The following is a 21,453-nucleotide window of genomic DNA, read 5'->3' as shown; positions in this document are numbered from 1 at the left end:
CGGACGCCTTGTGAAGTACCGTGGGGTGTGCGGGCTCGGGGGGCTGGGGGGGGCGGGGCGGGGCGGGGCGGGGCCAGACTAGGCCAGGCCCGACCGCTTTGCCGGCCCGGGAGGGGCTGAGGGAGCAGTGGCCGGGGTGTGTTTGGCCCCAGGAGTCGCGCTCCCCGGGGAGAGAGGGACACACGGAGGGAGGGGGGAGGGGCGGCGGGCGCCAAAGGAGAGGTCAAGGAGGCCAGAGGCAAAAGGCAAAAGGCAAAAGGCAAAAGCAAAAAGCAAAAGCCTACAGCACCCGGTATTCCCAGGCGGTCTCCCATCCAAGTACTAACCAGGCCCGACCCTGCTTAGCTTCCGAGATCAGACGAGATCGGGCGCGTTCAGGGTGGTATGGCCGTAGACGCCGGCGGCAGCCGCTGGGCGCCTCAAGAGCCTGCTCCACGCGTCCCAAGCCCAGCGGGTGCCGCGCTTCACCCATGCACGCGCCTGCCTGCCTGCCTGCCTGCCTGCCTGCCTGCCGCCTGGCCGCCGCCGCCCTCCGCCGCGGGCCCCGGGCGGGTGGCGGAGGCGGCGCAAGAGGACCCTGGCAAGGCGCTGTGGCGCAAGCCCCGGCCTTCACCGATCCCGGGACTCTTGCAGGCTGCTCCCGGCTTGGCCCCACGCCCGCCTCCGCTTCCATCCCGCACCGCACCGCACCACGTCGGGCCGCTCACTGGGAAGAGGGTGGAAGCGAGCGTGGGGCATCCGGCCGGACGTGCCATCTGGGCCCCCCCCCCCCGCCCCCCGCCGGGTTCTCAGCGCCTCCGCCCCAGTCCCAGGGCGAGCGCAGCCAGCCGCCCCCCCGACCCCGCCTTTCCCTCCCGTCCGCCCCACCTGGGGCAAAGCCACCCCCGAGGCCCCAGCGCCCCCAGAGAACATCACCAGCCCGAGCCCGCTGCCCTGGCTGGGCCTCGCGCAACGCCGGGGGCCCTGGGGATGAGGGCTCGAGGGAGGGAAGAGGTCCGGGACCCAGGGAGCCCAGGCCTGTGGCGGAGGCCGAGTGTGGGGTCTCGCTGCCCCGCCCTCCCGCCCGCTCCTGGGTTCTTGGATCCACCCACCCACCCACCCCCCACCCTCCAGTCCCCAGGCGCCAGCCCCCGGTCCCGCCCTCCCCGCACCCCCCCACCCCTCCGTGCGTGCGGGTGCAGTGGCAGGAAAGGTGCAAAGCTGGGGCGTGGCTTCCAGCCGGTGCAGTGGGATTTAGCGTGGGGCGGGGAGCGGGGAGCGGCGAGCGGACGCCTTGTGAAGTACCGTGGGGTGTGCGGGCTCGGGGGGCTGGGGGGGGCGGGGCGGGGCGGGGCGGGGCCAGACTAGGCCAGGCCCGACCGCTTTGCCGGCCCGGGAGGGGCTGAGGGAGCAGTGGCCGGGGTGTGTTTGGCCCCAGGAGTCGCGCTCCCCGGGGAGAGAGGGACACACGGAGGGAGGGGGGAGGGGCGGCGGGCGCCAAAGGAGAGGTCAAGGAGGCCAGAGGCAAAAGGCAAAAGGCAAAAGGCAAAAGCAAAAAGCAAAAGCCTACAGCACCCGGTATTCCCAGGCGGTCTCCCATCCAAGTACTAACCAGGCCCGACCCTGCTTAGCTTCCGAGATCAGACGAGATCGGGCGCGTTCAGGGTGGTATGGCCGTAGACGCCGGCGGCAGCCGCTGGGCGCCTCAAGAGCCTGCTCCACGCGTCCCAAGCCCAGCGGGTGCCGCGCTTCACCCATGCACGCGCCTGCCTGCCTGCCTGCCTGCCTGCCTGCCTGCCTGCCGCCTGGCCGCCGCCGCCCTCCGCCGCGGGCCCCGGGCGGGTGGCGGAGGCGGCGCAAGAGGACCCTGGCAAGGCGCTGTGGCGCAAGCCCCGGCCTTCACCGATCCCGGGACTCTTGCAGGCTGCTCCCGGCTTGGCCCCACGCCCGCCTCCGCTTCCATCCCGCACCGCACCGCACCACGTCGGGCCGCTCACTGGGAAGAGGGTGGAAGCGAGCGTGGGGCATCCGGCCGGACGTGCCTTCTGGGCCCCCCCCCGCCCCCCGCCGGGTTCTCAGCGCCTCCGCCCCAGTCCCAGGGCGAGCGCAGCCAGCCGCCCCCCCGACCCCGCCTTTCCCTCCCGTCCGCCCCACCTGGGGCAAAGCCACCCCCGAGGCCCCAGCGCCCCCAGAGAACATCACCAGCCCGAGCCCGCTGCCCTGGCTGGGCCTCGCGCAACGCCGGGGGCCCTGGGGATGAGGGCTCGAGGGAGGGAAGAGGTCCGGGACCCAGGGAGCCCAGGCCTGTGACGGAGGCCGAGTGTGGGGTCTCGCTGCCCCGCCCTCCCGCCCGCTCCTGGGTTCTTGGATCCACCCACCCACCCACCCCCCACCCTCCAGTCCCCAGGCGCCAGCCCCCGGTCCCGCCCTCCCCGCACCCCCCCACCCCTCCGTGCGTGCGGGTGCAGTGGCAGGAAAGGTGCAAAGCTGGGGCGTGGCTTCCAGCCGGTGCAGTGGGATTTAGCGTGGGGCGGGGAGCGGGGAGCGGCGAGCGGACGCCTTGTGAAGTACCGTGGGGTGTGCGGGCTCGGGGGGCTGGGGGGGGCGGGGCGGGGCGGGGCGGGGCCAGACTAGGCCAGGCCCGACCGCTTTGCCGGCCCGGGAGGGGCTGAGGGAGCAGTGGCCGGGGTGTGTTTGGCCCCAGGAGTCGCGCTCCCCGGGGAGAGAGGGACACACGGAGGGAGGGGGGAGGGGCGGCGGGCGCCAAAGGAGAGGTCAAGGAGGCCAGAGGCAAAAGGCAAAAGGCAAAAGGCAAAAGCAAAAAGCAAAAGCCTACAGCACCCGGTATTCCCAGGCGGTCTCCCATCCAAGTACTAACCAGGCCCGACCCTGCTTAGCTTCCGAGATCAGACGAGATCGGGCGCGTTCAGGGTGGTATGGCCGTAGACGCCGGCGGCAGCCGCTGGGCGCCTCAAGAGCCTGCTCCACGCGTCCCAAGCCCAGCGGGTGCCGCGCTTCACCCATGCACGCGCCTGCCTGCCTGCCTGCCTGCCTGCCTGCCTGCCGCCTGGCCGCCGCCGCCCTCCGCCGCGGGCCCCGGGCGGGTGGCGGAGGCGGCGCAAGAGGACCCTGGCAAGGCGCTGTGGCGCAAGCCCCGGCCTTCACCGATCCCGGGACTCTTGCAGGCTGCTCCCGGCTTGGCCCCACGCCCGCCTCCGCTTCCATCCCGCACCGCACCGCACCACGTCGGGCCGCTCACTGGGAAGAGGGTGGAAGCGAGCGTGGGGCATCCGGCCGGACGTGCCATCTGGGCCCCCCCCCCCCGCCCCCCGCCGGGTTCTCAGCGCCTCCGCCCCAGTCCCAGGGCGAGCGCAGCCAGCCGCCCCCCCGACCCCGCCTTTCCCTCCCGTCCGCCCCACCTGGGGCAAAGCCACCCCCGAGGCCCCAGCGCCCCCAGAGAACATCACCAGCCCGAGCCCGCTGCCCTGGCTGGGCCTCGCGCAACGCCGGGGGCCCTGGGGATGAGGGCTCGAGGGAGGGAAGAGGTCCGGGACCCAGGGAGCCCAGGCCTGTGGCGGAGGCCGAGTGTGGGGTCTCGCTGCCCCGCCCTCCCGCCCGCTCCTGGGTTCTTGGATCCACCCACCCACCCACCCCCCACCCTCCAGTCCCCAGGCGCCAGCCCCCGGTCCCGCCCTCCCCGCACCCCCCCACCCCTCCGTGCGTGCGGGTGCAGTGGCAGGAAAGGTGCAAAGCTGGGGCGTGGCTTCCAGCCGGTGCAGTGGGATTTAGCGTGGGGCGGGGAGCGGGGAGCGGCGAGCGGACGCCTTGTGAAGTACCGTGGGGTGTGCGGGCTCGGGGGGCTGGGGGGGGCGGGGCGGGGCGGGGCGGGGCCAGACTAGGCCAGGCCCGACCGCTTTGCCGGCCCGGGAGGGGCTGAGGGAGCAGTGGCCGGGGTGTGTTTGGCCCCAGGAGTCGCGCTCCCCGGGGAGAGAGGGACACACGGAGGGAGGGGGGAGGGGCGGCGGGCGCCAAAGGAGAGGTCAAGGAGGCCAGAGGCAAAAGGCAAAAGGCAAAAGGCAAAAGCAAAAAGCAAAAGCCTACAGCACCCGGTATTCCCAGGCGGTCTCCCATCCAAGTACTAACCAGGCCCGACCCTGCTTAGCTTCCGAGATCAGACGAGATCGGGCGCGTTCAGGGTGGTATGGCCGTAGACGCCGGCGGCAGCCGCTGGGCGCCTCAAGAGCCTGCTCCACGCGTCCCAAGCCCAGCGGGTGCCGCGCTTCACCCATGCACGCGCCTGCCTGCCTGCCTGCCTGCCTGCCTGCCTGCCGCCTGGCCGCCGCCGCCCTCCGCCGCGGGCCCCGGGCGGGTGGCGGAGGCGGCGCAAGAGGACCCTGGCAAGGCGCTGTGGCGCAAGCCCCGGCCTTCACCGATCCCGGGACTCTTGCAGGCTGCTCCCGGCTTGGCCCCACGCCCGCCTCCGCTTCCATCCCGCACCGCACCGCACCACGTCGGGCCGCTCACTGGGAAGAGGGTGGAAGCGAGCGTGGGGCATCCGGCCGGACGTGCCATCTGGGCCCCCCCCCCCCGCCCCCCGCCGGGTTCTCAGCGCCTCCGCCCCAGTCCCAGGGCGAGCGCAGCCAGCCGCCCCCCCGACCCCGCCTTTCCCTCCCGTCCGCCCCACCTGGGGCAAAGCCACCCCCGAGGCCCCAGCGCCCCCAGAGAACATCACCAGCCCGAGCCCGCTGCCCTGGCTGGGCCTCGCGCAACGCCGGGGGCCCTGGGGATGAGGGCTCGAGGGAGGGAAGAGGTCCGGGACCCAGGGAGCCCAGGCCTGTGGCGGAGGCCGAGTGTGGGGTCTCGCTGCCCCGCCCTCCCGCCCGCTCCTGGGTTCTTGGATCCACCCACCCACCCACCCCCCACCCTCCAGTCCCCAGGCGCCAGCCCCCGGTCCCGCCCTCCCCGCACCCCCCCACCCCTCCGTGCGTGCGGGTGCAGTGGCAGGAAAGGTGCAAAGCTGGGGCGTGGCTTCCAGCCGGTGCAGTGGGATTTAGCGTGGGGCGGGGAGCGGGGAGCGGCGAGCGGACGCCTTGTGAAGTACCGTGGGGTGTGCGGGCTCGGGGGGCTGGGGGGGGCGGGGCGGGGCGGGGCGGGGCCAGACTAGGCCAGGCCCGACCGCTTTGCCGGCCCGGGAGGGGCTGAGGGAGCAGTGGCCGGGGTGTGTTTGGCCCCAGGAGTCGCGCTCCCCGGGGAGAGAGGGACACACGGAGGGAGGGGGGAGGGGCGGCGGGCGCCAAAGGAGAGGTCAAGGAGGCCAGAGGCAAAAGGCAAAAGGCAAAAGCAAAAAGCAAAAGCCTACAGCACCCGGTATTCCCAGGCGGTCTCCCATCCAAGTACTAACCAGGCCCGACCCTGCTTAGCTTCCGAGATCAGACGAGATCGGGCGCGTTCAGGGTGGTATGGCCGTAGACGCCGGCGGCAGCCGCTGGGCGCCTCAAGAGCCTGCTCCACGCGTCCCAAGCCCAGCGGGTGCCGCGCTTCACCCATGCACGCGCCTGCCTGCCTGCCTGCCTGCCTGCCTGCCTGCCGCCTGGCCGCCGCCGCCCTCCGCCGCGGGCCCCGGGCGGGTGGCGGAGGCGGCGCAAGAGGACCCTGGCAAGGCGCTGTGGCGCAAGCCCCGGCCTTCACCGATCCCGGGACTCTTGCAGGCTGCTCCCGGCTTGGCCCCACGCCCGCCTCCGCTTCCATCCCGCACCGCACCGCACCACGTCGGGCCGCTCACTGGGAAGAGGGTGGAAGCGAGCGTGGGGCATCCGGCCGGACGTGCCATCTGGGCCCCCCCCCCCCCCGCCCCCCGCCGGGTTCTCAGCGCCTCCGCCCCAGTCCCAGGGCGAGCGCAGCCAGCCGCCCCCCCGACCCCGCCTTTCCCTCCCGTCCGCCCCACCTGGGGCAAAGCCACCCCCGAGGCCCCAGCGCCCCCAGAGAACATCACCAGCCCGAGCCCGCTGCCCTGGCTGGGCCTCGCGCAACGCCGGGGGCCCTGGGGATGAGGGCTCGAGGGAGGGAAGAGGTCCGGGACCCAGGGAGCCCAGGCCTGTGGCGGAGGCCGAGTGTGGGGTCTCGCTGCCCCGCCCTCCCGCCCGCTCCTGGGTTCTTGGATCCACCCACCCACCCACCCCCCACCCTCCAGTCCCCAGGCGCCAGCCCCCGGTCCCGCCCTCCCCGCACCCCCCCACCCCTCCGTGCGTGCGGGTGCAGTGGCAGGAAAGGTGCAAAGCTGGGGCGTGGCTTCCAGCCGGTGCAGTGGGATTTAGCGTGGGGCGGGGAGCGGGGAGCGGCGAGCGGACGCCTTGTGAAGTACCGTGGGGTGTGCGGGCTCGGGGGGCTGGGGGGGGCGGGGCGGGGCGGGGCGGGGCCAGACTAGGCCAGGCCCGACCGCTTTGCCGGCCCGGGAGGGGCTGAGGGAGCAGTGGCCGGGGTGTGTTTGGCCCCAGGAGTCGCGCTCCCCGGGGAGAGAGGGACACACGGAGGGAGGGGGGAGGGGCGGCGGGCGCCAAAGGAGAGGTCAAGGAGGCCAGAGGCAAAAGGCAAAAGGCAAAAGGCAAAAGCAAAAAGCAAAAGCCTACAGCACCCGGTATTCCCAGGCGGTCTCCCATCCAAGTACTAACCAGGCCCGACCCTGCTTAGCTTCCGAGATCAGACGAGATCGGGCGCGTTCAGGGTGGTATGGCCGTAGACGCCGGCGGCAGCCGCTGGGCGCCTCAAGAGCCTGCTCCACGCGTCCCAAGCCCAGCGGGTGCCGCGCTTCACCCATGCACGCGCCTGCCTGCCTGCCTGCCTGCCTGCCTGCCTGCCGCCTGGCCGCCGCCGCCCTCCGCCGCGGGCCCCGGGCGGGTGGCGGAGGCGGCGCAAGAGGACCCTGGCAAGGCGCTGTGGCGCAAGCCCCGGCCTTCACCGATCCCGGGACTCTTGCAGGCTGCTCCCGGCTTGGCCCCACGCCCGCCTCCGCTTCCATCCCGCACCGCACCGCACCACGTCGGGCCGCTCACTGGGAAGAGGGTGGAAGCGAGCGTGGGGCATCCGGCCGGACGTGCCATCTGGGCCCCCCCCCCCCCGCCCCCCGCCGGGTTCTCAGCGCCTCCGCCCCAGTCCCAGGGCGAGCGCAGCCAGCCGCCCCCCCGACCCCGCCTTTCCCTCCCGTCCGCCCCACCTGGGGCAAAGCCACCCCCGAGGCCCCAGCGCCCCCAGAGAACATCACCAGCCCGAGCCCGCTGCCCTGGCTGGGCCTCGCGCAACGCCGGGGGCCCTGGGGATGAGGGCTCGAGGGAGGGAAGAGGTCCGGGACCCAGGGAGCCCAGGCCTGTGGCGGAGGCCGAGTGTGGGGTCTCGCTGCCCCGCCCTCCCGCCCGCTCCTGGGTTCTTGGATCCACCCACCCACCCACCCCCCACCCTCCAGTCCCCAGGCGCCAGCCCCCGGTCCCGCCCTCCCCGCACCCCCCCACCCCTCCGTGCGTGCGGGTGCAGTGGCAGGAAAGGTGCAAAGCTGGGGCGTGGCTTCCAGCCGGTGCAGTGGGATTTAGCGTGGGGCGGGGAGCGGGGAGCGGCGAGCGGACGCCTTGTGAAGTACCGTGGGGTGTGCGGGCTCGGGGGGCTGGGGGGGGCGGGGCGGGGCGGGGCGGGGCCAGACTAGGCCAGGCCCGACCGCTTTGCCGGCCCGGGAGGGGCTGAGGGAGCAGTGGCCGGGGTGTGTTTGGCCCCAGGAGTCGCGCTCCCCGGGGAGAGAGGGACACACGGAGGGAGGGGGGAGGGGCGGCGGGCGCCAAAGGAGAGGTCAAGGAGGCCAGAGGCAAAAGGCAAAAGGCAAAAGCAAAAAGCAAAAGCCTACAGCACCCGGTATTCCCAGGCGGTCTCCCATCCAAGTACTAACCAGGCCCGACCCTGCTTAGCTTCCGAGATCAGACGAGATCGGGCGCGTTCAGGGTGGTATGGCCGTAGACGCCGGCGGCAGCCGCTGGGCGCCTCAAGAGCCTGCTCCACGCGTCCCAAGCCCAGCGGGTGCCGCGCTTCACCCATGCACGCGCCTGCCTGCCTGCCTGCCTGCCTGCCTGCCTGCCGCCTGGCCGCCGCCGCCCTCCGCCGCGGGCCCCGGGCGGGTGGCGGAGGCGGCGCAAGAGGACCCTGGCAAGGCGCTGTGGCGCAAGCCCCGGCCTTCACCGATCCCGGGACTCTTGCAGGCTGCTCCCGGCTTGGCCCCACGCCCGCCTCCGCTTCCATCCCGCACCGCACCGCACCACGTCGGGCCGCTCACTGGGAAGAGGGTGGAAGCGAGCGTGGGGCATCCGGCCGGACGTGCCATCTGGGCCCCCCCCCCCCCCGCCCCCCGCCGGGTTCTCAGCGCCTCCGCCCCAGTCCCAGGGCGAGCGCAGCCAGCCGCCCCCCCGACCCCGCCTTTCCCTCCCGTCCGCCCCACCTGGGGCAAAGCCACCCCCGAGGCCCCAGCGCCCCCAGAGAACATCACCAGCCCGAGCCCGCTGCCCTGGCTGGGCCTCGCGCAACGCCGGGGGCCCTGGGGATGAGGGCTCGAGGGAGGGAAGAGGTCCGGGACCCAGGGAGCCCAGGCCTGTGGCGGAGGCCGAGTGTGGGGTCTCGCTGCCCCGCCCTCCCGCCCGCTCCTGGGTTCTTGGATCCACCCACCCACCCACCCCCCACCCTCCAGTCCCCAGGCGCCAGCCCCCGGTCCCGCCCTCCCCGCACCCCCCCACCCCTCCGTGCGTGCGGGTGCAGTGGCAGGAAAGGTGCAAAGCTGGGGCGTGGCTTCCAGCCGGTGCAGTGGGATTTAGCGTGGGGCGGGGAGCGGGGAGCGGCGAGCGGACGCCTTGTGAAGTACCGTGGGGTGTGCGGGCTCGGGGGGCTGGGGGGGGCGGGGCGGGGCGGGGCGGGGCCAGACTAGGCCAGGCCCGACCGCTTTGCCGGCCCGGGAGGGGCTGAGGGAGCAGTGGCCGGGGTGTGTTTGGCCCCAGGAGTCGCGCTCCCCGGGGAGAGAGGGACACACGGAGGGAGGGGGGAGGGGCGGCGGGCGCCAAAGGAGAGGTCAAGGAGGCCAGAGGCAAAAGGCAAAAGGCAAAAGGCAAAAGCAAAAAGCAAAAGCCTACAGCACCCGGTATTCCCAGGCGGTCTCCCATCCAAGTACTAACCAGGCCCGACCCTGCTTAGCTTCCGAGATCAGACGAGATCGGGCGCGTTCAGGGTGGTATGGCCGTAGACGCCGGCGGCAGCCGCTGGGCGCCTCAAGAGCCTGCTCCACGCGTCCCAAGCCCAGCGGGTGCCGCGCTTCACCCATGCACGCGCCTGCCTGCCTGCCTGCCTGCCTGCCTGCCTGCCGCCTGGCCGCCGCCGCCCTCCGCCGCGGGCCCCGGGCGGGTGGCGGAGGCGGCGCAAGAGGACCCTGGCAAGGCGCTGTGGCGCAAGCCCCGGCCTTCACCGATCCCGGGACTCTTGCAGGCTGCTCCCGGCTTGGCCCCACGCCCGCCTCCGCTTCCATCCCGCACCGCACCGCACCACGTCGGGCCGCTCACTGGGAAGAGGGTGGAAGCGAGCGTGGGGCATCCGGCCGGACGTGCCATCTGGGCCCCCCCCCCCCCCGCCCCCCGCCGGGTTCTCAGCGCCTCCGCCCCAGTCCCAGGGCGAGCGCAGCCAGCCGCCCCCCCGACCCCGCCTTTCCCTCCCGTCCGCCCCACCTGGGGCAAAGCCACCCCCGAGGCCCCAGCGCCCCCAGAGAACATCACCAGCCCGAGCCCGCTGCCCTGGCTGGGCCTCGCGCAACGCCGGGGGCCCTGGGGATGAGGGCTCGAGGGAGGGAAGAGGTCCGGGACCCAGGGAGCCCAGGCCTGTGGCGGAGGCCGAGTGTGGGGTCTCGCTGCCCCGCCCTCCCGCCCGCTCCTGGGTTCTTGGATCCACCCACCCACCCACCCCCCACCCTCCAGTCCCCAGGCGCCAGCCCCCGGTCCCGCCCTCCCCGCACCCCCCCACCCCTCCGTGCGTGCGGGTGCAGTGGCAGGAAAGGTGCAAAGCTGGGGCGTGGCTTCCAGCCGGTGCAGTGGGATTTAGCGTGGGGCGGGGAGCGGGGAGCGGCGAGCGGACGCCTTGTGAAGTACCGTGGGGTGTGCGGGCTCGGGGGGCTGGGGGGGGCGGGGCGGGGCGGGGCGGGGCCAGACTAGGCCAGGCCCGACCGCTTTGCCGGCCCGGGAGGGGCTGAGGGAGCAGTGGCCGGGGTGTGTTTGGCCCCAGGAGTCGCGCTCCCCGGGGAGAGAGGGACACACGGAGGGAGGGGGGAGGGGCGGCGGGCGCCAAAGGAGAGGTCAAGGAGGCCAGAGGCAAAAGGCAAAAGGCAAAAGGCAAAAGCAAAAAGCAAAAGCCTACAGCACCCGGTATTCCCAGGCGGTCTCCCATCCAAGTACTAACCAGGCCCGACCCTGCTTAGCTTCCGAGATCAGACGAGATCGGGCGCGTTCAGGGTGGTATGGCCGTAGACGCCGGCGGCAGCCGCTGGGCGCCTCAAGAGCCTGCTCCACGCGTCCCAAGCCCAGCGGGTGCCGCGCTTCACCCATGCACGCGCCTGCCTGCCTGCCTGCCTGCCTGCCTGCCTGCCGCCTGGCCGCCGCCGCCCTCCGCCGCGGGCCCCGGGCGGGTGGCGGAGGCGGCGCAAGAGGACCCTGGCAAGGCGCTGTGGCGCAAGCCCCGGCCTTCACCGATCCCGGGACTCTTGCAGGCTGCTCCCGGCTTGGCCCCACGCCCGCCTCCGCTTCCATCCCGCACCGCACCGCACCACGTCGGGCCGCTCACTGGGAAGAGGGTGGAAGCGAGCGTGGGGCATCCGGCCGGACGTGCCATCTGGGCCCCCCCCCCCCGCCCCCCGCCGGGTTCTCAGCGCCTCCGCCCCAGTCCCAGGGCGAGCGCAGCCAGCCGCCCCCCCGACCCCGCCTTTCCCTCCCGTCCGCCCCACCTGGGGCAAAGCCACCCCCGAGGCCCCAGCGCCCCCAGAGAACATCACCAGCCCGAGCCCGCTGCCCTGGCTGGGCCTCGCGCAACGCCGGGGGCCCTGGGGATGAGGGCTCGAGGGAGGGAAGAGGTCCGGGACCCAGGGAGCCCAGGCCTGTGGCGGAGGCCGAGTGTGGGGTCTCGCTGCCCCGCCCTCCCGCCCGCTCCTGGGTTCTTGGATCCACCCACCCACCCACCCCCCACCCTCCAGTCCCCAGGCGCCAGCCCCCGGTCCCGCCCTCCCCGCACCCCCCCACCCCTCCGTGCGTGCGGGTGCAGTGGCAGGAAAGGTGCAAAGCTGGGGCGTGGCTTCCAGCCGGTGCAGTGGGATTTAGCGTGGGGCGGGGAGCGGGGAGCGGCGAGCGGACGCCTTGTGAAGTACCGTGGGGTGTGCGGGCTCGGGGGGCTGGGGGGGGCGGGGCGGGGCGGGGCGGGGCCAGACTAGGCCAGGCCCGACCGCTTTGCCGGCCCGGGAGGGGCTGAGGGAGCAGTGGCCGGGGTGTGTTTGGCCCCAGGAGTCGCGCTCCCCGGGGAGAGAGGGACACACGGAGGGAGAGGGGAGGGGCGGCGGGCGCCAAAGGAGAGGTCAAGGAGGCCAGAGGCAAAAGGCAAAAGGCAAAAGGCAAAAGCAAAAAGCAAAAGCCTACAGCACCCGGTATTCCCAGGCGGTCTCCCATCCAAGTACTAACCAGGCCCGACCCTGCTTAGCTTCCGAGATCAGACGAGATCGGGCGCGTTCAGGGTGGTATGGCCGTAGACGCCGGCGGCAGCCGCTGGGCGCCTCAAGAGCCTGCTCCACGCGTCCCAAGCCCAGCGGGTGCCGCGCTTCACCCATGCACGCGCCTGCCTGCCTGCCTGCCTGCCTGCCTGCCGCCTGGCCGCCGCCGCCCTCCGCCGCGGGCCCCGGGCGGGTGGCGGAGGCGGCGCAAGAGGACCCTGGCAAGGCGCTGTGGCGCAAGCCCCGGCCTTCACCGATCCCGGGACTCTTGCAGGCTGCTCCCGGCTTGGCCCCACGCCCGCCTCCGCTTCCATCCCGCACCGCACCGCACCACGTCGGGCCGCTCACTGGGAAGAGGGTGGAAGCGAGCGTGGGGCATCCGGCCGGACGTGCCATCTGGGCCCCCCCCCCCCCGCCCCCCGCCGGGTTCTCAGCGCCTCCGCCCCAGTCCCAGGGCGAGCGCAGCCAGCCGCCCCCCCGACCCCGCCTTTCCCTCCCGTCCGCCCCACCTGGGGCAAAGCCACCCCCGAGGCCCCAGCGCCCCCAGAGAACATCACCAGCCCGAGCCCGCTGCCCTGGCTGGGCCTCGCGCAACGCCGGGGGCCCTGGGGATGAGGGCTCGAGGGAGGGAAGAGGTCCGGGACCCAGGGAGCCCAGGCCTGTGGCGGAGGCCGAGTGTGGGGTCTCGCTGCCCCGCCCTCCCGCCCGCTCCTGGGTTCTTGGATCCACCCACCCACCCACCCCCCACCCTCCAGTCCCCAGGCGCCAGCCCCCGGTCCCGCCCTCCCCGCACCCCCCCACCCCTCCGTGCGTGCGGGTGCAGTGGCAGGAAAGGTGCAAAGCTGGGGCGTGGCTTCCAGCCGGTGCAGTGGGATTTAGCGTGGGGCGGGGAGCGGGGAGCGGCGAGCGGACGCCTTGTGAAGTACCGTGGGGTGTGCGGGCTCGGGGGGCTGGGGGGGGCGGGGCGGGGCGGGGCGGGGCCAGACTAGGCCAGGCCCGACCGCTTTGCCGGCCCGGGAGGGGCTGAGGGAGCAGTGGCCGGGGTGTGTTTGGCCCCAGGAGTCGCGCTCCCCGGGGAGAGAGGGACACACGGAGGGAGGGGGGAGGGGCGGCGGGCGCCAAAGGAGAGGTCAAGGAGGCCAGAGGCAAAAGGCAAAAGGCAAAAGGCAAAAGCAAAAAGCAAAAGCCTACAGCACCCGGTATTCCCAGGCGGTCTCCCATCCAAGTACTAACCAGGCCCGACCCTGCTTAGCTTCCGAGATCAGACGAGATCGGGCGCGTTCAGGGTGGTATGGCCGTAGACGCCGGCGGCAGCCGCTGGGCGCCTCAAGAGCCTGCTCCACGCGTCCCAAGCCCAGCGGGTGCCGCGCTTCACCCATGCACGCGCCTGCCTGCCTGCCTGCCTGCCTGCCTGCCGCCTGGCCGCCGCCGCCCTCCGCCGCGGGCCCCGGGCGGGTGGCGGAGGCGGCGCAAGAGGACCCTGGCAAGGCGCTGTGGCGCAAGCCCCGGCCTTCACCGATCCCGGGACTCTTGCAGGCTGCTCCCGGCTTGGCCCCACGCCCGCCTCCGCTTCCATCCCGCACCGCACCGCACCACGTCGGGCCGCTCACTGGGAAGAGGGTGGAAGCGAGCGTGGGGCATCCGGCCGGACGTGCCATCTGGGCCCCCCCCCCCCCCGCCCCCCGCCGGGTTCTCAGCGCCTCCGCCCCAGTCCCAGGGCGAGCGCAGCCAGCCGCCCCCCCGACCCCGCCTTTCCCTCCCGTCCGCCCCACCTGGGGCAAAGCCACCCCCGAGGCCCCAGCGCCCCCAGAGAACATCACCAGCCCGAGCCCGCTGCCCTGGCTGGGCCTCGCGCAACGCCGGGGGCCCTGGGGATGAGGGCTCGAGGGAGGGAAGAGGTCCGGGACCCAGGGAGCCCAGGCCTGTGGCGGAGGCCGAGTGTGGGGTCTCGCTGCCCCGCCCTCCCGCCCGCTCCTGGGTTCTTGGATCCACCCACCCACCCACCCCCCACCCTCCAGTCCCCAGGCGCCAGCCCCCGGTCCCGCCCTCCCCGCACCCCCCCACCCCTCCGTGCGTGCGGGTGCAGTGGCAGGAAAGGTGCAAAGCTGGGGCGTGGCTTCCAGCCGGTGCAGTGGGATTTAGCGTGGGGCGGGGAGCGGGGAGCGGCGAGCGGACGCCTTGTGAAGTACCGTGGGGTGTGCGGGCTCGGGGGGCTGGGGGGGGCGGGGCGGGGCGGGGCGGGGCCAGACTAGGCCAGGCCCGACCGCTTTGCCGGCCCGGGAGGGGCTGAGGGAGCAGTGGCCGGGGTGTGTTTGGCCCCAGGAGTCGCGCTCCCCGGGGAGAGAGGGACACACGGAGGGAGGGGGGAGGGGCGGCGGGCGCCAAAGGAGAGGTCAAGGAGGCCAGAGGCAAAAGGCAAAAGGCAAAAGGCAAAAGCAAAAAGCAAAAGCCTACAGCACCCGGTATTCCCAGGCGGTCTCCCATCCAAGTACTAACCAGGCCCGACCCTGCTTAGCTTCCGAGATCAGACGAGATCGGGCGCGTTCAGGGTGGTATGGCCGTAGACGCCGGCGGCAGCCGCTGGGCGCCTCAAGAGCCTGCTCCACGCGTCCCAAGCCCAGCGGGTGCCGCGCTTCACCCATGCACGCGCCTGCCTGCCTGCCTGCCTGCCTGCCTGCCTGCCGCCTGGCCGCCGCCGCCCTCCGCCGCGGGCCCCGGGCGGGTGGCGGAGGCGGCGCAAGAGGACCCTGGCAAGGCGCTGTGGCGCAAGCCCCGGCCTTCACCGATCCCGGGACTCTTGCAGGCTGCTCCCGGCTTGGCCCCACGCCCGCCTCCGCTTCCATCCCGCACCGCACCGCACCACGTCGGGCCGCTCACTGGGAAGAGGGTGGAAGCGAGCGTGGGGCATCCGGCCGGACGTGCCATCTGGGCCCCCCCCCCCCGCCCCCCGCCGGGTTCTCAGCGCCTCCGCCCCAGTCCCAGGGCGAGCGCAGCCAGCCGCCCCCCCGACCCCGCCTTTCCCTCCCGTCCGCCCCACCTGGGGCAAAGCCACCCCCGAGGCCCCAGCGCCCCCAGAGAACATCACCAGCCCGAGCCCGCTGCCCTGGCTGGGCCTCGCGCAACGCCGGGGGCCCTGGGGATGAGGGCTCGAGGGAGGGAAGAGGTCCGGGACCCAGGGAGCCCAGGCCTGTGGCGGAGGCCGAGTGTGGGGTCTCGCTGCCCCGCCCTCCCGCCCGCTCCTGGGTTCTTGGATCCACCCACCCACCCACCCCCCACCCTCCAGTCCCCAGGCGCCAGCCCCCGGTCCCGCCCTCCCCGCACCCCCCCACCCCTCCGTGCGTGCGGGTGCAGTGGCAGGAAAGGTGCAAAGCTGGGGCGTGGCTTCCAGCCGGTGCAGTGGGATTTAGCGTGGGGCGGGGAGCGGGGAGCGGCGAGCGGACGCCTTGTGAAGTACCGTGGGGTGTGCGGGCTCGGGGGGCTGGGGGGGCGGGGCGGGGCGGGGCGGGGCCAGACTAGGCCAGGCCCGACCGCTTTGCCGGCCCGGGAGGGGCTGAGGGAGCAGTGGCCGGGGTGTGTTTGGCCCCAGGAGTCGCGCTCCCCGGGGAGAGAGGGACACACGGAGGGAGGGGGGAGGGGGGCGGGCGCCAAAGGAGAGGTCAAGGAGGCCAGAGGCAAAAGGCAAAAGGCAAAAGGCAAAAGCAAAAAGCAAAAGCCTACAGCACCCGGTATTCCCAGGCGGTCTCCCATCCAAGTACTAACCAGGCCCGACCCTGCTTAGCTTCCGAGATCAGACGAGATCGGGCGCGTTCAGGGTGGTATGGCCGTAGACGCCGGCGGCAGCCGCTGGGCGCCTCAAGAGCCTGCTCCACGCGTCCCAAGCCCAGCGGGTGCCGCGCTTCACCCATGCACGCGCCTGCCTGCCTGCCTGCCTGCCTGCCTGCCGCCTGGCCGCCTCCGCCCTCCGCCGCGGGCCCCGGGCGGGTGGCGGAGGCGGCGCAAGAGGACCCTGGCAAGGCGCTGTGGCGCAAGCCCCGGCCTTCACCGATCCCGGGACTCTTGCAGGCTGCTCCCGGCTTGGCCCCACGCCCGCCTCCGCTTCCATCCCGCACCGCACCGCACCACGTCGGGCCGCTCACTGGGAAGAGGGTGGAAGCGAGCGTGGGGCATCCGGCCGGACGTGCCATCTGGGCCCCCCCCCCCCCCCGCCCCCCGCCGGGTTCTCAGCGCCTCCGCCCCAGTCCCAGGGCGAGCGCAGCCAGCCGCCCCCCCGACCCCGCCTTTCCCTCCCGTCCGCCCCACCTGGGGCAAAGCCACCCCCGAGGCCCCAGCGCCCCCAGAGAACATCACCAGCCCGAGCCCGCTGCCCTGGCTGGGCCTCGCGCAACGCCGGGGGCCCTGGGGATGAGGGCTCGAGGGAGGGAAGAGGTCCGGGACCCAGGGAGCCCAGGCCTGTGGCGGAGGCCGAGTGTGGGGTCTCGCTGCCCCGCCCTCCCGCCCGCTCCTGGGTTCTTGGATCCACCCACCCACCCACCCCCCACCCTCCAGTCCCCAGGCGCCAGCCCCCGGTCCCGCCCTCCCCGCACCCCCCCACCCCTCCGTGCGTGCGGGTGCAGTGGCAGGAAAGGTGCAAAGCTGGGGCGTGGCTTCCAGCCGGTGCAGTGGGATTTAGCGTGGGGCGGGGAGCGGGGAGCGGCGAGCGGACGCCTTGTGAAGTACCGTGGGGTGTGCGGGCTCGGGGGGCTGGGGGGGGCGGGGCGGGGCGGGGCGGGGCCAGACTAGGCCAGGCCCGACCGCTTTGCCGGCCCGGGAGGGGCTGAGGGAGCAGTGGCCGGGGTGTGTTTGGCCCCAGGAGTCGCGCTCCCCGGGGAGAGAGGGACACACGGAGGGAGGGGGGAGGGGCGGCGGGCGCCAAAGGAGAGGTCAAGGAGGCCAGAGGCAAAAGGCAAAAGGCAAAAGGCAAAAGCAAAAAGCAAAAGCCTACAGCACCCGGTATTCCCAGGCGGTCTCCCATCCAAGTACTAACCAGGCCCGACCCTGCTTAGCTTCCGAGATCAGACGAGATCGGGCGCGTTCAGGGTGGTATGGCCGTAGACGCCGGCGGCAGCCGCTGGGCGCCTCAAGAGCCTGCTCCACGCGTCCCAAGCCCAGCGGGTGCCGCGCTTCACCCATGCACGCGCCTGCCTGCCTGCCTGCCTGCCTGCCTGCCTGCCGCCTGGCCGCCGCCGCCCTCCGCCGCGGGCCCCGGGCGGGTGGCGGAGGCGGCGCAAGAGGACCCTGGCAAGGCGCTGTGGCGCAAGCCCCGGCCTTCACCGATCCCGGGACTCTTGCAGGCTGCTCCCGGCTTGGCCCCACGCCCGCCTCCGCTTCCATCCCGCACCGCACCGCACCACGTCGGGCCGCTCACTGGGAAGAGGGTGGAAGCGAGCGTGGGGCATCCGGCCGGACGTGCCATCTGGGCCCCCCCCCGCCCCCCGCCGGGTTCTCAGCGCCTCCGCCCCAGTCCCAGGGCGAGCGCAGCCAGCCGCCCCCCCGACCCCGCCTTTCCCTCCCGTCCGCCCCACCTGGGGCAAAGCCACCCCCGAGGCCCCAGCGCCCCCAGAGAACATCACCAGCCCGAGCCCGCTGCCCTGGCTGGGCCTCGCGCAACGCCGGGGGCCCTGGGGATGAGGGCTCGAGGAAGGGAAGAGGTCCGGGACCCAGGGAGCCCAGGCCTGTGGCGGAGGCCGAGTGGGGGGTCTCGCTGCCCCGCCCTCCCGCCCGCTCCTGGGTTCTTGGATCCACCCACCCACCCCCCACCCTCCAGTCCCCAGGCGCCAGCCCCCGGTCCCGCCCTCCCCGCACCCCCCCACCCCTCCGTGCGTGCGGGTGCAGTGGCAGGAAAGGTGCAAAGCTGGGGCGTGGCTTCCAGCCGGTGCAGTGGGATTTAGCGTGGGGCGGGGAGCGGGGAGCTGCGAGCGGACGCCTTGTGAAGTACCGTGGGGTGTGCGGGCTCGGGGGGCTGGGGGGGCGGGGCGGGGCGGGGCGGGGCCAGACTAGGCCAGGCCCGACCGCTTTGCCGGCCCGGGAGGGGCTGAGGGAGCAGTGGCCGGGGTGTGTTTGTCCCCAGGAGTCGCGCTCCCCGGGGAGAGAGGGACACACGGAGGGAGGGGGGAGGGGAGGCGGGCGCCAAAGGAGAGGTCAAGGAGGCCAGAGGCAAAAGGCAAAAGGCAAAAGGCAAAAGCAAAAAGCAAAAGCCTACAGCACCCGGTATTCCCAGGCGGTCTCCCATCCAAGTACTAACCAGGCCCGACCCTGCTTAGCTTCCGAGATCAGACGAGATCGGGCGCGTTCAGGGTGGTATGGCCGTAGACGCCGGCGGCAGCCGCTGGGCGCCTCAAGAGGCTGCTCCACGCGTCCCAGGCCCAGCGGGTGCCGCGCTTCTCCCATGCACCTGTCTGCCTGCCTGCCTTCCTGCCTGCCTGCTTATCTGCCTGCCAGCCTGCAGGGTGTCTGCCGCTTCGGTCGGCCTTCAGCCTCGTGCGGGTGGCGGTGGTCGCCCAAGAGGACCCTGGCAACGCGTTTTGGCGCAAGCCCCGGCCTTCAACGATCCCGGGACTCTTGCAGGCTGCTCGCGGCCTGGCCCCACGCCCGCCTGCGCTTCCATCCCGCACCGCACCGCATCTCGCAGCCCCGCACCACACCGCTCCTCACCACACCACGTTGGGCTGCTCACTGGGAAGGTGAAAGTGAGCGTGGGCCGTCTGGCAGGCCCTGCCTTCTGGGACCGCTCTGCCGTGTTCTCAGTGCCTCCTCCCCAGCCCTATGGCTCTTGCAGCCAGCCTCCTGGCTCTTCCCTTCTGTCTGCCCCACCTTGTCAAACCCTACCGGGAGCCCCCAGTGCTCCCAGAGACTATCACCAGTCCCAGCCAGCTCAGTTTGCGGAGACCCTTGCTCGCCTCCCACCCCACCCACCCACACCACGTCCTGGTTCAGGAGAATAGATCTATTCCCACATAGGTAGATAGATAGTTCCAGGACCGAGAGACACCCTTTCAAGGTGATTGACGGAGAAAGGGACACGTTGGGATAAGAGACAGGCAGATAGGGAGAGTCAGAATAAGAGGGACAAGGGGAGGGGGGGTGTGGAGAGGGAGATGGAAAGGGTGAGGGAGACAGAGATGGCGTCAGAGAGGGCGTGGGAGCGGTATTGAAGCAGCGACCTCTGGATTATCCAACACAGAGACCCCCCCACACTCTAGGAACCACACACAAAGAGGCTGTGTTGGAGAGACAGCTACCCCTCGGGAGGGTCATGGTGCTGGGGCGGGTATAGGCAAAGTGGCAGTGGCTTGAGGCTGACTTATGACTCCTTGGATCCCAAGGGCCTGCAGCCTAGGCCTCAGGAGGCCCGTCTGATCCCTCCTCCCATTCCTGTCAGGCCCAGGTATGAGATGTGTGTGTGTTCGGGTGGGGGTGGTGGTGGTGGTAATGTGTGTTTGTGCGTGTGTGTGCGCGCACGCGCGCTCACGTGTGTCTATGCGTGTGTTGGTGGGTGGGAGCACTCCCTTGCGAGGAATTCCTTCAAGTGATTCTCCCTGTTTCTCCTGGCTCTTCTGGCCTTTGGGCGCAGCCTCGCCTTGGCCTGTGCGGTCAGAACGAGAGCGAGGACCTGCATGCCAACGGCGCCTCTGGGCCCGGGGTGGTGGGCTTTCTGGTGTCCTGAGCTCGTGTCGGAATGGGGAAGACTTGGCCTCATCGGGGACAAAGGGCACTCATCGTCAGATCAATAGTAGCATCCTTTAGGAGCTCTACTGTATTTTATAAACATATACACCATCTATACTTGCCTCCATTAGATGCATGACACCACCTCCTCCTTCGAGATGTAGGGTCCGTCCCTTTTTCCACCCTACTAAATCTGGTCCGGCTTAGGATTGTTCTGACCAGTAGAGAATGGTAGTGTTATGCCCCGAATTCGTGATCCCCAAAGACCACCAGGGAGCCGAGTCCGATGCAGAAGCCAAGAGCGTTTATTCGAGCTGGCTCGAGCTCAATCTCCTACCTGCATCCACGCAGCGGTGACATACTGGAGAGAAAGAGAGACAGTTTCAAAAGCACAAAGGTTTTATAGGGATCATGGCCTTAGCCGATTGGCTGTGGAAGGGTCGTGGACTCAGCCGATTGGCTGCCAACGTGTGGTCCCAATCAGCAATTACCAGAGTCATTTGGAACTTGTTAAAAATGCAAATGTTGGGGGGCGCCTGGGTGGCGCAGTCGGTTAAGCGTCCGACTTCAGCCAGGTCACGATCTCGCGGTCCGTGAGTTCGAGCCCCGCGTCGGGCTCTGGGCTGATGGCTCAGAGCCTGGAGCCTGTTTCCGATTCTGTGTCTCCCTCTCTCTCTGCCCCTCCCCCGTTCATGCTCTGTCTCTGTCTGTCCCAAAAATAAATAAATGTTGAAAAAAAAAATTTAAAAATGCAAATGTTGGGCCTGGTGGTCACAGACCTAAGGAATCAGAAACTCTGGGGGTGGGGCTCAGCAATCTGTGTTTGAACAAGTCTTCCAGGAGATTCTGATGCACCTGAAGTTTAAGAACCACTGTGTCTGAGGATCTCTAACATGTTTGGCCTCAGTGTATACAGAACGTTTCTCACTGGTCCCCTATTAACCATTGGCTGTCAGCCTTGCTGTGCTATATAAATACCTAGCGTCAAACACCATCCCCAGAGACTCTGATGAATTGGTTTGGGGAGGGGTAAAATGCTCCCAGGTCATTCCAAGCCTGGACAGGGTTGAGGGCTCCTGCCTCCGGCCCCCACCTGAGAGAAGCCCTCCCTCTTCTACTCACACTTTCCATGCCTCTCACACTCCCCTTCCTCCCACCTCAGACTTCGGAAGAATGCCTCAATCCGTAGCCTGCTGTCTTAGAGAACAGAAGTTACTGAAGGGGAGGAGGCGTGTTCTGAGGGTTGAGCAGGAACTTCTTTCTGCGGCCATGTCGGGGACATGGTCACTAGTCGGCCGGCCTGGGTCTGCTCTTTCAGTCGCCGTGACGCTTAAGCAATTCTGGGCCTGCCTTTTAAGAGGCCTGGATGTGTCTGATTTCTCTCTCAGCAGTCTTGCTCCGATTTTTGCTGCCGCTGGGAATCCAGACTCTGCTCGTGAGAATGGGGAGCCCCACAGAGAGGTCTCGTTCACGCTCTGTGGTCAAATGGCCAGCCAGCTCCCAGCTGGCCGGCAGCAGCCCCTGCTGCCTGTACGTGAGGGAGACATCTAGGATGCCCAGTCGGCTGAGCCTTAAGAGGACAGCTGTTTCATTTGATGGCATTTGATGGCCATTTGGTGGCAGCAGCTGTAGAAACTCTGAGTCTTTACCACCCAGATGAACCCAGAGAATGCGCAGAATTCTGAGAGATAATACTAATAGATTGCTTTAAACCACCAAGTTTTGAGAGTGTTTGTTTCACGACCATCTTACATCAGACTGATTCTATAATTGTTTCTTTAAACCATATGTGACCTCAAAATAGATTATGAGTCCCTTAAGGGCCTCGACGATGCCCATCGTTGTTGGTTCTTGTACTTGAGTTCAGTGCAGTAGGTGGCACATTCATTCCACCGGAAATGCTTATCGAAGGGCACCGGGGCTTCTCAGTGGGTTGAGTGTCTGACTTCGTCTCAGGCCATGGTGTCGCCTGCCGTCAGTGAGTCGGACTCCCGATTTCAGCTCGCTGCTGTAAG

At 70.8% G+C, this 21,453-nt stretch overlaps 15 non-coding genes across 15 annotated transcripts; all 15 read right to left on the bottom strand.

The window, feature by feature from the left end:
- Nucleotides 1-277: 277 nt before the first annotated feature.
- LOC124518841 (5S ribosomal RNA) lies at nucleotides 278-396 on the bottom strand. Its single transcript, XR_006963864.1, has one exon. It is a non-coding gene; the product is annotated as a 5S ribosomal RNA (ribosomal RNA).
- A 1,146-nt stretch (nucleotides 397-1,542) lies between these two features.
- LOC124518829 (5S ribosomal RNA) lies at nucleotides 1,543-1,661 on the bottom strand. Its single transcript, XR_006963852.1, has one exon. It is a non-coding gene; the product is annotated as a 5S ribosomal RNA (ribosomal RNA).
- Nucleotides 1,662-2,808: 1,147 nt separating this feature from the next.
- On the bottom strand, nucleotides 2,809-2,927 carry LOC124518818 (5S ribosomal RNA). The gene has a single exon (XR_006963841.1). It is a non-coding gene; the product is annotated as a 5S ribosomal RNA (ribosomal RNA).
- A 1,146-nt stretch (nucleotides 2,928-4,073) lies between these two features.
- On the bottom strand, nucleotides 4,074-4,192 carry LOC124518807 (5S ribosomal RNA). The gene has a single exon (XR_006963830.1). It is a non-coding gene; the product is annotated as a 5S ribosomal RNA (ribosomal RNA).
- A 1,139-nt stretch (nucleotides 4,193-5,331) lies between these two features.
- On the bottom strand, nucleotides 5,332-5,450 carry LOC124518795 (5S ribosomal RNA). Its single transcript, XR_006963819.1, has one exon. It is a non-coding gene; the product is annotated as a 5S ribosomal RNA (ribosomal RNA).
- Nucleotides 5,451-6,598: 1,148 nt separating this feature from the next.
- Nucleotides 6,599-6,717, bottom strand: LOC124518783 (5S ribosomal RNA). The gene has a single exon (XR_006963807.1). It is a non-coding gene; the product is annotated as a 5S ribosomal RNA (ribosomal RNA).
- Nucleotides 6,718-7,857: 1,140 nt separating this feature from the next.
- LOC124518772 (5S ribosomal RNA) lies at nucleotides 7,858-7,976 on the bottom strand. The gene has a single exon (XR_006963794.1). It is a non-coding gene; the product is annotated as a 5S ribosomal RNA (ribosomal RNA).
- A 1,148-nt stretch (nucleotides 7,977-9,124) lies between these two features.
- LOC124518761 (5S ribosomal RNA) lies at nucleotides 9,125-9,243 on the bottom strand. Its single transcript, XR_006963781.1, has one exon. It is a non-coding gene; the product is annotated as a 5S ribosomal RNA (ribosomal RNA).
- A 1,148-nt stretch (nucleotides 9,244-10,391) lies between these two features.
- LOC124518750 (5S ribosomal RNA) lies at nucleotides 10,392-10,510 on the bottom strand. The gene has a single exon (XR_006963768.1). It is a non-coding gene; the product is annotated as a 5S ribosomal RNA (ribosomal RNA).
- Nucleotides 10,511-11,656: 1,146 nt separating this feature from the next.
- Nucleotides 11,657-11,775, bottom strand: LOC124518738 (5S ribosomal RNA). The gene has a single exon (XR_006963754.1). It is a non-coding gene; the product is annotated as a 5S ribosomal RNA (ribosomal RNA).
- A 1,143-nt stretch (nucleotides 11,776-12,918) lies between these two features.
- Nucleotides 12,919-13,037, bottom strand: LOC124518941 (5S ribosomal RNA). The gene has a single exon (XR_006963953.1). It is a non-coding gene; the product is annotated as a 5S ribosomal RNA (ribosomal RNA).
- A 1,144-nt stretch (nucleotides 13,038-14,181) lies between these two features.
- LOC124518930 (5S ribosomal RNA) lies at nucleotides 14,182-14,300 on the bottom strand. The gene has a single exon (XR_006963942.1). It is a non-coding gene; the product is annotated as a 5S ribosomal RNA (ribosomal RNA).
- Nucleotides 14,301-15,444: 1,144 nt separating this feature from the next.
- LOC124518903 (5S ribosomal RNA) lies at nucleotides 15,445-15,563 on the bottom strand. Its single transcript, XR_006963921.1, has one exon. It is a non-coding gene; the product is annotated as a 5S ribosomal RNA (ribosomal RNA).
- A 1,145-nt stretch (nucleotides 15,564-16,708) lies between these two features.
- On the bottom strand, nucleotides 16,709-16,827 carry LOC124518848 (5S ribosomal RNA). Its single transcript, XR_006963870.1, has one exon. It is a non-coding gene; the product is annotated as a 5S ribosomal RNA (ribosomal RNA).
- Nucleotides 16,828-17,965: 1,138 nt separating this feature from the next.
- LOC124518732 (5S ribosomal RNA) lies at nucleotides 17,966-18,084 on the bottom strand. The gene has a single exon (XR_006963747.1). It is a non-coding gene; the product is annotated as a 5S ribosomal RNA (ribosomal RNA).
- Nucleotides 18,085-21,453: the final 3,369 nt, after the last annotated feature.

The sequence above is a fragment of the Lynx rufus genome, unplaced genomic scaffold (genome assembly GCF_022079265.1).
Source record: "Lynx rufus isolate CCGP_SWC_20201006 ecotype Redwood Valley unplaced genomic scaffold, mLynRuf1.p SCAF_25, whole genome shotgun sequence".
Taxonomy (NCBI): domain Eukaryota; kingdom Metazoa; phylum Chordata; class Mammalia; order Carnivora; family Felidae; genus Lynx; species Lynx rufus.
This window is presented reverse-complemented; position numbering and strand designations above follow the sequence as displayed.